Raw genomic sequence first — 14,737 nt, forward strand, 5'->3', positions numbered from 1 at the left:
TTATCTGCCATTTTAGTTTTCCACTATTTTATTAGTTCTTTATTGTTCAGACTTCAGACCCACCTTATATTCACCTCAAACTCTATACATTATCCGTCAACACACCTCGAACGCTACTTTTTCACATTATTTGACAAGATGGGGGTTAAAAAAAAGAATAAAAATAGGGATTTTCTACCATATACCCTAATACTTGCTCATTAAGATTTGAGTTAAAACCTATGAATCGGATTATCGTGAAAAATGTGTTAAAGCTCGTTATTTGAGGCTGAAATCGAACAGGTTAATTCCTAAAATAAGCTCGGACGCGTGATTGAAAAACAGGAAGAAAAAGAAGCAGGGTCCGGTACGACCTTTCGAACGGCTGAAATTGAAGTGTATAATACACGGTTTTTCGGGATTCCGGGGTCCCGGAACAAAATTCTCCGAAAATCGCATAGAAAGTTACTCGGGTCAGATAAAGCGGCCACGCAAAATTTGAGCACCAACGGAAGACATTTGGGGGTGTCGGTGTGACACAAACCAGCATTCGCCGAAACTCGGATTATCGTGAAAAATGTGTTAAAACTCGTTATTTGAGGCTGAAATCGAACAGGTTAATTCCCGAAATGAGCTCGGACGCGTGATTGAAAAATAGGGATAAAAAGAAACAGGTCCTATTTACGACCTTCCGAACGGCTGAAATCGAAGTGTATAATACACGGTTTTTCGGGATTCCGGGGTCCCGGAACAAAATTCTCCAGAAATCGCTAGAAAGTTCCTCGGGTCAGATAAAGCGGCCATACAAAATTTTAGCACCAACGGAAGACATTTGGAGGTGCCGGTGTGCCACAAACCAGCATTCGCCGAAACTCGGATTATCGTGAAAAATGTGTTAAAGTTCGTTATTTGAGGCTGAAATCGAACAGGTTAATTCCTGAAATAAGCTCGGACGCGTGATTGAAAAACAAGGAGAAAAAGAAGCAGGGTCCGGCACGACCTTTCGAACGGCTGAAATTGAAGTGTATAATACACGGTTTTTCGGGATTCCGAGGTCCCGGAACAAAATTCTCCGAAAATCGCATAGAAAGTTACTCGGGTCAGATAAAGCGGCCACGCAAAATTTGAGCACCAACGGAAGACATTTGGGGGTGCCGGTGTGACACAAACCAGCATTCGCCGAAACTCGGATTATCGTGAAAAATGTGTTAAAACTCGTTATTTGAGGCTGAAATCGAACAGGTTAATTCTCGAAATGAGCTCGGACGCGTGATTGAAAAATAGGGATAAAAAGAAACAGGGTCCGGTAAGACCTTCCGAACGGCTGAAATTGAAGTGTATAATACACGGTTTTTCGGGATTCCGGGTTCCTAGAAAAAAATTCTCCGGAAATCACATAGAAAATTCCTCGGGTCAGATAAAGCGGCCACACAAAATTTGAGCACCAACGGAAAACATTTGGGGGTGCCGGTGTGACACAAAACAGCATTCGCCGAAACTCGGATTATCGTGAAAAATGTGTTAAAACTCGTTATTTGAGACTGAAATCGAACAGGTTAATTCCTGAGATGAGCTCGGACGCGTGATTGAAAAACAGAGAGAAAAAGAAACAGGTCCGGTACGACCTTCCGAACGGCTGAAATTGAAGTGTATAATACACGGTTTTTTGAGATTCCGGGGTCCCGGAACAAATTCTCCGAAAATCGCATAGAAAGTTTCTCGGGTCAGATAAAGCGGCCACACAAAATTTGAGCACCAACGAAAAACATTTGGGGGTGCCGGTGTGCCACAAACCAGCATTCGCCGAAACTCGGATTATCGTGAAAAATGTGTTAAAGCTCGTTATTTGAGGCTGAAATCGAACAGGTTAATTCCTGAAATAAGCTCGGACGCGTGATTGAAAAACAGGGAGAAAAAGAAACAGGGTCCGGTACGACATTCCGAACGGCTGAAATTGAAGTGTAAATAAACGGTTTTTCGGGATTCCTGGGTCCCGGAACAAAATTCTCCGGAAATCACATAGAAAGTTCCTCTAGTCAGATAAAGCGGCCACGCAAAATTTGAGCACCAACGGAAGACATTTGTGAGTGCCGATATGCCACAAACCAGCATTCGCCAAAACTCGGATTATCGTGAAAAATGTGTTAAAGCTCGTTATTTGAGGCTGAAATCGAACAGGTTAATTCCTGAGATGAGCTCGGACGCGTGATTAAAAAATAGGGAAAAAAAGAAACAGGGTCCGGTACGACCTTCCGAACGGCTGAAATTGAAGTGTATAATACACGGTTTTTCGGGATTCCGGGGTCCCGGAACAAAATTCTCCGGAAATCGCATAGAAAGTTTCTCGGGTCAGATAAAGCCTCCACGCAAAATTTTAGCACCAACGGAAGACATTTGGGGGTGCCGGTGTGCCACAAACCAACATTCGTCGAAACTCGGATTATCGTGAAAAATGTTTTAAAGCTTGTTATTTGAGGCTGAAATCGAACAGGTTAATTCCTGAAATGAGCTCGGACGCGTGATTAAAAAACAGGGAGAAAAAGAAACAGGGTCCGGTACGACCTTCCGAACGGCTGAAATCGAAGTGTATAATACACGGTTTTTCGGGATTCCGGGGTCCCGGAACAAAATTCTCCAGAAATCGCATAGAAAGTTCCTCGGGTCAGATAAAGCGGCCACACAAAGTTTAAGCACCAACGGAAGACATTTGGAGGTGCCGGTGTGCCACAAACCAGCATTCGCCGAAACTCGAATTATCGTGAAAAATGTGTTAAAGCTCGTTATTTGAGGCTGAAATCGAACAGGTTAATTCCTGAAATAAGCTCGGACGCGTGATTGAAAAACAGGAAGAAAAAGAAGCAGGGTCCAGTACGACCTTTCGAACGGCTGAAATTGAAGTGTATAATACACGGTTTTTTGGGATTCCGGGGTCCCGCAACAAAATTCTCCGAAAATCGCATAGAAAGTTACACGGGTCAGATAAAGCGGCCACGCAAAATTTGAGCACCAACGGAAGACATTTGGGGGTGCCGGTGTGACACAAACCAGCATTCGCCGAAACTCGGATTATCGTGAAAAATGTGTTAAAACTCGTTATTTGAGGCTGAAATCGAACAGGTTAATTCCCGAAATGAGCTCGGACGCGTGATTGAAAAATAGGTATAAAAAGAAACAGGGTCCGGTAAGACCTTCCGAACGGCTGAAATTGAAGTGTATAATACACGGTTTTTCGGGATTCCGGGTTCCTAGAAAAAAATTCTCCGGAAATCACATAGAAAGTTCCTCGGGTCAGAAAAAGCGGCCACACAAAATTTGAGCATCAACGGAAAACATTTGGGGGTGCCGGTGTGACACAAAACAGCATTCGCCGAAACTCAGATTATCGTGAAAAATGTGTTAAAACTCGTTATTTGAGGCTGAAATCGAACAGGTTAACTCCCGAAATGAGCTTGGACGCGTGATTGAAATATAGGGATAAAAAGAAACAGGGCCCGGTAAGACCTTCCGAACGGCTGAAATTGAAGTGTATAATAGACGGTTTTTCGGGATTCCGGGGTCCCAGAAAAAATTTCTCCGGAAATCACATAGAAAGTTTCTCGGGTCAGATAAAGCGGCTACACAAAATTTGAGCACCAACGGAAGACATTTGGGAGTGCCGGTGTGCCACAAACCAGCATTCGCCGAAACTCGGATTATCGTGAAAAATGTGTTAAAACTCGTTATTTGAGGCTGAAATCGAACAGGTTAATTCCTGAGATGAGCTCGGACGCGTGATTGAAAAACAGAGAGAAAATTAAACAGGGTCCGGTACGACCTTCCGAACGGCTGAAATTGAAGTATATAATACACGGTTTTTTGAGATTCCGGGGTCCCGGAACAAATTCTCCGAAAATCGCATAGAAAGTTCCTCGGGTCAGATAAAGCGGCCACACAAAATTTGAGCACCAACGGAAGACATTTGGAGGTGCCGGTGTGCCACAAACCAGCATTCGCCGAAACTCGGATTATCGTGAAAAATGTGTTAAAGCTCGTTATTTGAGGCTGAAATCGAACAGGTTAATTCCTGAAATAAGCTCGGACGCGTGATTGAAAAACAGGAGAAAAAGAAACAGTCCTAGACGACATTCCGAACGGCCGAAATTGAAGTGTAAATAAAGGGTTTTTCGGGATTCCCGGAACAAAATTCTCCGGAAATCACATAGAAAGTTCCTCTAGTCAGATAAAGCGGCCACGCAAAATTTGAGCACCAACGGAAGACATTTGTGAGTGCCGATATGCCACAAACCAAAGATTCGCAAAACTCGGATTATCGTGAAAAATGTGTTAAAGCTCGTTATTTGAGGTTTGAAATCGAACAGTTAATTCCTCGAGATGAGCTCGGACGCGTGATTAAAAAATAGGGAGAAAAAGAAACAGGGTCCGGTACGACCTTCCGAACGGCTGAAATTGAAGTGTATAATACACGGTTTTTCGAGATTCCGGGGTCCCGGAACAAAATTCTCTGAAAATCGCATAGAAAGTTCCTCGGCTCGGATAAAGCGGCCACACAAAATTTGAGCACCAACGGAAGACATTTGGGGGTGCCGGTGTGACACAAACCAGCATTCGCCGAAACTCGGATTATCGTGAAAAATGTGTTAAAACTCATTATTTGAGGCTGAAATTGAACAGGTTAATTCGCGAAATAAGCTCGGACGCGTGATTGAAAAATTGGGATAAAAAGAAACAGGGTCCGGTAAAAACTTCCGAACGGCTAAAATTGAAGTGTATAATACACGGTTTTTCGGGATTCCGGGGTCCCAGAAATAAATTCTCCGGAAATTACATAGAAAGTTCCTCGGGTCAGATAAAGCGGCCACGAAAAATTTGAGCACCAACGGAAGACATTTGGGGGTGCCGGTGTGACACAAACCAGCATTCGCCGAAACTCGGATTATCGTGAAAAATGTGTTAAAACTCGTTTTTTGAGGCTGAAATCGAACATGTTAATTCCTGAAATGAGCTCGGACGCGTGATTGAAAAACAGGGAGAAAAAGAAATAGGGTCCGGTACGACCTTCCGAACGGCTGAAATTGAAGTGTAAAATAAACGGTTTTTCGGGATTCCCAGGTCCCGGAACAAAATTCTCCGGAAATCACATAGAAAGTTCCTCGGGTCAGATAAAGCGGCCACACAAACTTTGAGCACCAACGAAAGACATTTGGGGGTGCCGGTGTGCCACAAACCAACATACGCCGAAACTCGGATTATCGTGAAAAATGTTTTAAAGCTCGTTATTTGAGGCTGAAATCAAACAGGTTAATTCCTGAAATGAGCTCGGACGCGTGATTAAAAAACAGGGAGAAAAAGAAACAGGTCCTGTTTACCCTTCGAACGGCTGAAATCGAAGTGTATAATACACGGTTTTTCGGGATTTCGGGGTCCCGGAACAAAATTCTCCGGAAATCGCATAGAAAGTTTCTCGGGTCAGATAAAGCCTCCACGCAAAATTTGAGCACCAACGGAGGACATTTGGGGGTGCCGGTGTGCCACAAACCAGCATTCGCCGAAACTCGGATTATCGTGAAAAATGTGTTAAAGCTCGTTATTTGAGGCTGAAATCGAACAGGTTAATTCCTGAAATAAGCTCGGACGCGTGATTGAAAAACAGGAAGAAAAAGAAGCAGGGTCCGGTACGACCTTTCGAACGGCTGAAATTGAAGTGTATAATACACGGTTTTTCGGGATTCCGGGGTCCCGGAACAAAATTCTCCGAAAATCGCATAGAAAGTTACTCGGGTCAGATAAAGCGGTCACGCAAAATTTGAGCACCAACGGAAGACATTTGGGGGTGCCGGTGTGACACAAACCAGCATTCGCCGAAACTCGGATTATCGTGAAAAATGTGTTAAAACTCGTTATTTGAGGCTGAAATCGAACAGGTTAATTCCCGAAATGAGCTCGGACGCGTGATTGAAAAATAGGGATAAAAAGAAACAGGTCCGCATTTACCTTCCGAACGGTGAAATCGAAGTGTATAATACACGGTTTTTCGGGATTCCGGGGTCCCGGAACAAAATTCTCCAGAAATCGCATAGAAAGTTCCTCGGGTCAGATAAAGCGGCCATACAAAATTTTAGCACCAACGGAAGACATTTGGAGGTGCCGGTGTGCCACAAACCAGCATTCGCCGAAACTCGGATTATCGTGAAAAATGTGTTAAAGCTCGTTATTTGAGGCTGAAATCGAACAGGTTAATTCCTGAAATAAGCTCGGACGCGTGATTGAAAAACAAGGAGAAAAAGAAGCAGGGTCCGGCACGACCTTTCGAACGGCTGAAATTGAAGTGTATAATGCACGGTTTTTCGGGATTCCGAGGTCCCGGAACAAAATTCTCCAAAAATCGCATAGAAAGTTACTCGGGTCAGATAAAGCGGCCACGCAAAATTTGAGCACCAACGGAAGACATTTGGGGGTGCCGGTGTGACACAAACCAGCATTCGCCGAAACTCGGATTATCGTGAAAAATGTGTTAAAACTCGTTATTTGAGGCTGAAATCGAACAGGTTAATTCCCGAAATGAGCTCGGACGCGTGATTGAAAAATAGGGATAAAAAGAAACAGGGTCCGGTAAGACCTTCCGAACGGCTGAAATTGAAGTGTATAATACACGGTTTTTCGGGATTCCGGGTTCCTAGAAAAAAATTCTCCGGAAATCACATAGAAAGTTCCTCGGGTCAGATAAAGCGGCCACACAAAATTTGAGCACCAACGGAAAACATTTGGGTGTGCCGGTGTGACACAAAACAGCATTCGCCGAAACTCGGATTATCGTGAAAAATGTGTTAAAACTCGTTATTTGAGGCTGAAATCGAACAGGTTAATTCCTGAGATGAGCTCGGACGCGTGATTGAAAAACAGAGAGAAAAAGAAAGAGGGTCCGGTACGACCTTCCGAACGGCTGAAATTGAAGTGTATAATACACGGTTTTTTGAGATTTCGGGGTCCCGGAACAAATTCTCCGAAAATCGCATAGAAAGTTCCTCGGGTCAGATAAAGCGGCCACACAAAATTTGAGCACCAACGGAAGACATTTGGAGGTGCTGGTGTGCCACAAACCAGCATTTACTCAAAACTCGGATTATCGTGAAAAATGTGTTAAAGCTCGTTATTTGAGGCTGAAATCGAACAGGTTAATTCCTGAAATAAGCTCGGACGCGTGATTGAAAAACAGGAGAAAAGAAACAGGTCCTGCGACATTCCGAACGGCTGAAATTGAAGTGTAAATAAAGGGTTTTTCGGGATTCCTGGGTCCCGGAACAAAATTCTCCGGAAATCACATAGAAAGTTCCTCTAGTCAGATAAAGCGGCCACGCAAATTTGAGCACCAACGGAAGACATTTGTGAGTGCCGATATGCCACAAACCAGCATTCGCCGAAACTCGGATTATCGTGAAAAATGTGTTAAAGCTCGTTATTTGAGGCTGAAATCGAACAGGTTAATTCCTGAGATGAGCTCGGACGCGTGATTGAAAAACAGAGAGAAAAAAAAACGAGGTCCTCACGACCTTCCGAACGGTCAAATTGAAGTGTATAATATACGGTTTTTTGAGATTCCGGGGTCCCGAAACAAATTCTCCGAAAATCGCATAGAAAGTTCCTCGGGTCAGATAAAGCGGCCACACAAAATTTGAGCACCAACGGAAGACATTTGGAGGTGCCGGTGTGCCACAAACCAGCATTCGCCGAAACTCGGATTATCGTGAAAAATGTGTTAAAACTCATTATTTGAGGCTGAAATTGAACAGGTTAATTCGCGAAATAAGCTCGGACGCGTGATTGAAAAATTGGGATAAAAAGAAACAGGGTCCGGTAAAAACTTCCGAACGGCTGAAATTGAAGTGTATAATACACGGTTTTTCGGGATTCCGGTCCCAAAATAAATTCTCCGGAAATTACATAGAAAGTTCCTCGGGTCAGATAAAGCGGCCACGAAAAATTTGAGCACCAACGGAAGACATTTGGGGTGCTTAGGTGTGACACAAACCAGAATTCGCCGAAACTCGGATTATCGTGAAAAATGTGTTAAAGCTCGTTATTTGAGGCTGAAATCGAACATGTTAATTCTGAAATGAGCTCGGACGCGTGATTGAAAAACAGGAGAAAAAGAAATAGGTCCTAGATTTACCTTCCGAACGATCAAATTGAAGTGTAAAATAAACGGTTTTTCGGGATTCCCAGGTCCCGGAACAAAATTCTCCGGAAATCACATAGAAAGTTCCTCGGGTCAGATAAAGCGGCCACACAAACTTTGAGCACCAACGAAAGACATTTGGGGGTGCCGGTGTGCCACAAACCAACATACGCCGAAACTCGGATTATCGTGAAAAATGTTTTAAAGCTCGTTATTTGAGGCTGAAATCAAACAGGTTAATTCCTGAAATAAGCTCGGACGCGTGATTGAAAAACAGGGAGAAAAAGAAACAGGTCCTAGACGACTTTCCGAACTACCGAAATTGAAGTGTAAATAAACGGTTTTTCGGGATTCCTGGGTCCCGGAACAAAATTCTCCGGAAATCACATAGAATGTTCCTCTAGTCAGATAAAGCGGCCACGCAAAATTTGAGCACCAACGGAAGACATTTGTGAGTGCCGATATGCCACAAACCAGGATTCGCCGAAACTCGGATTATCGTGAAAAATGTGTTAAAACTCGTTATTTGAGGCTGAAATCGAACAGGTTAATTCCTGAGATGAGCTCGGACGCGTGATTAAAAAATAGAGAAAAAAAGAAACAGGTTCCGGTACGACCTTCCGAACGGCTGAAATCGAAGTGTATAATACACGGTTTTTCGGGATTCCGGGGTCCCGGAACAAAATTCTCCAGAAATCGCATAGAAAGTTCCTCGGGTCAGATAAAGCGGCCACAAAAAATTTAAGCACCAACGGAAGACATTTGGAGGTGCCGGTGTGCCACAAACAAGCATTCGCCGAAACTCGGATTATCGTGAAAAATGTGTTAAATCTCGTTATTTGAGGCTGAAATCGAACAGGTTAATTCCGAAATAAGCTCGCACGTGATTGAAAAACAGAAGAAAAAGAAGCGGTCCGGTGCGACCTTTCGAACGGCTGAAATTGAAGTGTATAATACACGGTTTTTCGGGATTCCGGGAACAAAATTCTCCGAAAATCGCATAGAAAGTTACTCGGGTCGATAAAGCGGCCACGCAAAATTTGAGCACCAACGGAAGACATTTGGGGGTGCCGGTGTGACACAAACCAAGATTCGCCAAACTCGGATTATCGTGAAAATGTGTTAAAACTCGTTATTTGAGGTCAAAATCGAACAGGTTAATTCCCGAAATGAGCTCGGACGCGTGATTGAAAAATAGGGATAAAAAGAAACAGGGTCCGTACGACCTTCCGAACGGTAAATCGAAGTGTATAATACACGGTTTTTCGGGATTCCCGGAACAAAATTCTCCGTAAATCGCATAGAAAGTTCCTCGGGTCAGATAAAGCGGCCACACAAAATTTTAGCACCAACGGAAGACATTTGGAGGTGCTTGGTGTGCCTGAAACCAAAGCATTCGCCGAAACTCGGATTATCGTGAAAAATGTGTTAAAGCTCGTTATTTGAGGCTGAAATCGAACAGGTTAATTCCTGAAATAAGCTCGGCACGTGATTGAAAAACAGGAAGAAAAAGAAGCAGGGTCCGGTACGACCTTTCGAACGGCTGAAATTGAAGTGTATAATACACGGTTTTTCGGGATTCCGGGGTCCCGGAACAAAATTCTCCGAAAATCGCATAGAAAGTTACTCGGGTCAGATAAAGCGGCCACGCAAAATTTGAGCACCAACGGAAGACATTTGGGGGTGCCGGTGTGACACAAACCAGCATTCGCCGAAACTCGGATTATCGTGAAAAATGTGTTAAAACTCGTTATTTGAGGCTGAAATCGAACAGGTTAATTCCCGAAATGAGCTCGGACGCGTGATTGAAAAATAGGGATAAAAAGAAACAGGGTCCGGTACGACCTTCCGAACGGCTGAAATCGAAGTGTATAATACACGGTTTTTCGGGATTCCGGGGTCCCGGAACAAAATTCTCCAGAAATCGCATAGAAAGTTCCTCGGGTCAGATAAAGCGGCCACACAAAATTTTAGCACCAACGGAAGACATTTGAAGGTGCCGGTGTGCCACAAACCAGCATTCGCCGAAATTCGGATTATCGTGAAAAATGTGTTAAAGTTCGTTATTTGAGGCTGAAATCGAACAGGTTAATTCCTGAAATAAGCTCGGACGCGTGATTGAAAAACAAGGAGAAAAAGAAGCGGGGTCCTGCATTTACCTTTCGAACGGCCAAATTGAAGTGTATAATACACGGTTTTTCGGGATTCCGAGGTCCCGGAACAAAATTCTCCGAAAATCGCATAGAAAGTTACTCGGGTCAGATAAAGCGGCCACGCAAAATTTGAGCACCAACGGAAGACATTTGGGGGTGCCGGTGTGACACAAACCAGCATTCGCCGAAACTCGGATTATCGTGAAAAATGTGATAAAAATCGTTATTTGAGGTCAAATCGAACAGTTAATTCTCGAAATGAGCTCGGACGCGTGATTGAAAAATAGGGATAAAAAGAAACAGGTCCTAAGACTTTCCGAACGATCAAATTGAAGTGTATAATACACGGTTTTTCGGGATTCCGGTTCCTAGAAAAAATTCTCCGAAATCACATAGAAAATTCCTCGGGTCGATAAAGCGGCCACGCAAAATTTGAGCACCAACGGAAAACATTTGGGGTGCCGGTGACACAAAACAAAGATTCGCCGAAACTCGGATTATCGTGAAAAATGTGTTAAAACTCGTTATTTGAGGCTGAAATCGAACAGGTTAATTCTGAGATGAGCTCGGACGCATGATTGAAAAACAGAAGAAAAAGAAACAGGTCCTAGCATTTACATTCCGAACTAGGAAAATTGAAGTGTAAATAAACGGTTTTTCGGGATTCCTGGGTCCCGGAACAAAATTCTCCGGAAATCACATAGATAGTTCCTCTAGTCAGATAAAGCGGCCACGCAAAATTTGAGCACCAACGGAAGACATTTGTGAGTGCCGATATGCCACAAACCAGCATTCGCCGAAACTCGGATTATCGTGAAAAATGTGTTAAAGCTCGTTATTTGAGGCTGAAATCGAACAGGTTAATTCCTGAAATGAGCTCGGGCGCGTGATTAAAAAACAGGGAGAAAAAGAAACAGGTCCGTGCGACCTTCCGAACGAACGGGAAAAATCGAAGTGTATAATACACGGTTTTTCGGGATTCCGGGGTCCCGGAACAAAATTCTCCAGAAATCGCATAGAAAGTTCCTCGGGTCAGATAAAGCGGCCACACAAAATTTAAGCACCAACGGAAGACATTTGGAGGTGCCGGTGTGCCACAAACAAGCATTCGCCGAATCTCGGATTATCGTGAAAAATGTGTTAAATCTCGTTATTTGAGGCTGAAATCGAACAGGTTAATTCCTGAAATAAGCTCGGCACGTGATTGAAAAACAGGAAGAAAAAGAAGCGGTGGTCCTCGACGACCTTTCGAACGGGCCGAAATAGAAGTGTATAATACACGGTTTTTCGGGATTCCGGGAACAAAATTCTCCGAAAATCGCATAGAAAGTTACTCGGGTCGATAAAGCGGCCACGCAAAATTTGAGCACCAACGGAAGACATTTGGGGGTGCCGGTGTGACACAAACCAAAGATTCGCCAAACTGGATTATCGTGAAAAATGTGTTAAAACTCGTTTTTTGAGGCTGAAATCGAACAGGTTAATTCCCGAAATGAGCTCGGAAGCGTGATTGAAAAATAGGGATAAAAAGAAACAGGGTCCGGTACGACCTTCCGAACGGCTGAAATCGAAGTGTATAATACACGGTTTTTCGGGATTCCGGGGTCCCGGAACAAAATTCTCCAGAAATAGCATAGAAAGTTCCTCGGGTCAGATAAAGCGGGCACACAAAATTTTAGCACCAACGGAAGACATTTGGAGGTGCCGGTGTGCCACAAACCAGCATTCGCCGAAACTCGGATTATCGTGAAAAATGTGTTAAAGTTCGTTATTTGAGGCTGAAATCGAACAGGTTAATTCCCGAAATGAGCTCGGACGCGTGATTAAAAAACAGGGATAAAAAGAAACAGGGTCCGGTACGACCTTTCGAACGGCTGAAATTGAAGTGTATAATACACGGTTTTTCGGGATTCCGAAGTCCCGGAACAAAATTCTCCGAAAATCGCATAGAAAGTTACTCGGGTCAGATAACGCGGCCACGCAAAATTTGAGCACCAACGGAAGACATTTGGGAGTGCCGGTGTGACACAAACCAGCATTCGCCGAAACTCGGATTATCGTGAAAAATGTGTTAAAACTCGTTATTTGAGGCTGAAATCGAACAGGTTAATTCCCGAAATGAGCTCGGACGCGTGATTGAAAAATAGGGATGATGGGGCATATTCTGTGCCGCTGACCAAGTCAACATATTGAACGAGGTCAAAGATATCCACAGCAAGCCAATGACTTGGACATCCTCACCGACGCAGCCTCGGCTGCGGCATGATGGGTCTCGGCATGGCAACCTACCAGCCGGGGCACATACCCGCGTACTCATATCCAAGAACCCTCGGCATGGAGTCAACCAGGCCCGCCGCCTGCCATGGGTCCCTCGGCCGAGGGTAGATCGCCTCTTTCCACCGCTATGCCACTTGGCCCACTTGGCCACTACGTGACAAGAGGTGAAAGTCTATAAATACTCCTCAATCCTCATTGAGGAAGGGATCCAGAATCTAACCTAAGAACCACTTAAATTGGTATTATCTCTCTCATCTCTCTATCATACACGTAATCAAGTTACATACTACCTAATCACAGTAAGTTCACTGACTTGAGCGTCGGAGTGAGTACGCTGGCACAAAGCCAAGCCCTCGCTTGCTCATTGTCGCAGGAGAGGCCGAGGAGAGCAGTCAAGGCTAGAAGAGGCATTCTTCGACAAAGCTAGCGTGGTAAACAAACCTGCTTCGGAATTCATACCCGGAACAATTGGCGCCGTCTGTGGGAAAAGAGATACTAGAAGCTAGTCATTCCCAAACCAAAACAAAAAAAAAACCCACCCAAAAAGCCAAGAAGATGTCAAAAGAACAAGAGGTGTTCGTAACCGAAGAGCCCCTCCACCCAGATGACACCGTCCACAATTCTGGAGTTGTGCAGCCCTCCACCACCGGATAATTCAACCGGAGTTCGGGATGCCAATAATGCCGATACGCCGCCGTCCGCCGACCAGGTCACCGTCATGGGGCGTGTGGTTGATGCAAAGAAAGCCGGCGCTCCGGACTGATTGTCGGCCACGCGCTCACACACACACCGACAAGAGCGGCGGGACCCGTCCAGGAAGCTAGGGCCCAAAAGGTGACTCCGAGAAACCTGAACGAAGCACTAAGAGAGGCTGAGCCTACCAAGACGCCGGGGGAGCCCAGAGTGTCAGTGGTAGAACTAAGCCCTTCCCGCACTCGCGGAAGGACGATGTCGCCGCGACGCCCACGAGGCATGCCCCGCACGAGCGAAAGGAGTCCGACTCACCGAGTCGGAGAAGGAGTCCGACTCACCGAGTCGAAGAAGGAGTCCGACTCACCGAGTCGAAGAAGGAGTCCGACTCACCGTAGTCGGAGAAGAAGCCCTTCCCGCCACGGGGAGAGGGGCCGGACTAGGGATGCGAGGAGCCGATCGCCGCGTGTCATTAGACACGTGGTCAGACAGCCCCTCAGTGCCTACGTCCTAGAGACCCAGGTGCCGCCAAAGCTAAAGCTACCGTCTATATCATACAAAGGAGAGGGCGACCCAACCGATCATGCCGAGGCTTTCGAGTCTCACATGTCGGTGTGGGAGCAACCTGACGAGGTCTGGTGCCGAATTTTCCCAACGACCTTGGTTGGAATGGCGCAAAGCGGTACAAGGGCTACCCGATGGGTCGGTATACTCCTATTCCGACCTAAGAGACGCGTTTTTGGCCCAAGATACTCCACCAATAAAAGGAGAGCCGTTGAGACATCGGATCTCCCGACCATCGGCAGAGGAGGGAGGCGAGTCACTCCGAAGCTATGTGAAGAGGTTCGATGCCAGGGTTCAGCAGATTAGGGAGCTGAACAGCGAACTAGCGGCCTTCGCACTGATGAAAGGCCTCCCCAGAGGGGACTTGAAAAACGAGCTCATCAAGTGCGGTGGCCTGAGCCTTGAGTCCGCCAGGAAATTGGCCGACCAGGCCATTAAGGTCGAAGACTATCACAAAATATGGGTAGGCCACGGCGAGGCCGGGCACTCAGAAAGAAAGAGCCACCGGGAGGACAAGCCGGATGAAGGGCGCCGTGACAATAATAGGTCGCGGACCGACAGGCCCGCCAGGAAGCGTAACCGGACGCCGGGGGGAGTTCAGGTCCGTACTACCATAAGAAGTACAAAGATCACACCCCCCTGGTCGTATCGGCCGCCGAGGTCTTCTCCCTGAGCAGAAACGAGGGGCAGAAGTGGGAAAGGCCCCCCAAACCTAGGGGGGACGGTGACACGAGCCTGTACTGTGAGTACCACGGCCACACCGGTCACTTAACCAACGACTGCCGGCATTTGAAGAATGCCATTGAAGAGCTGATCCGAAAAGGGAGCCTCGGCAAGTATATTGCCGGAGGCCAAAAGCCCAACACCGGTGGCTCAGATAAAAAGTCCGTCTTTGAACGGA

Source organism: Silene latifolia, chromosome 1 (genome assembly GCF_048544455.1).
Source record: "Silene latifolia isolate original U9 population chromosome 1, ASM4854445v1, whole genome shotgun sequence".
Taxonomy (NCBI): domain Eukaryota; kingdom Viridiplantae; phylum Streptophyta; class Magnoliopsida; order Caryophyllales; family Caryophyllaceae; genus Silene; species Silene latifolia.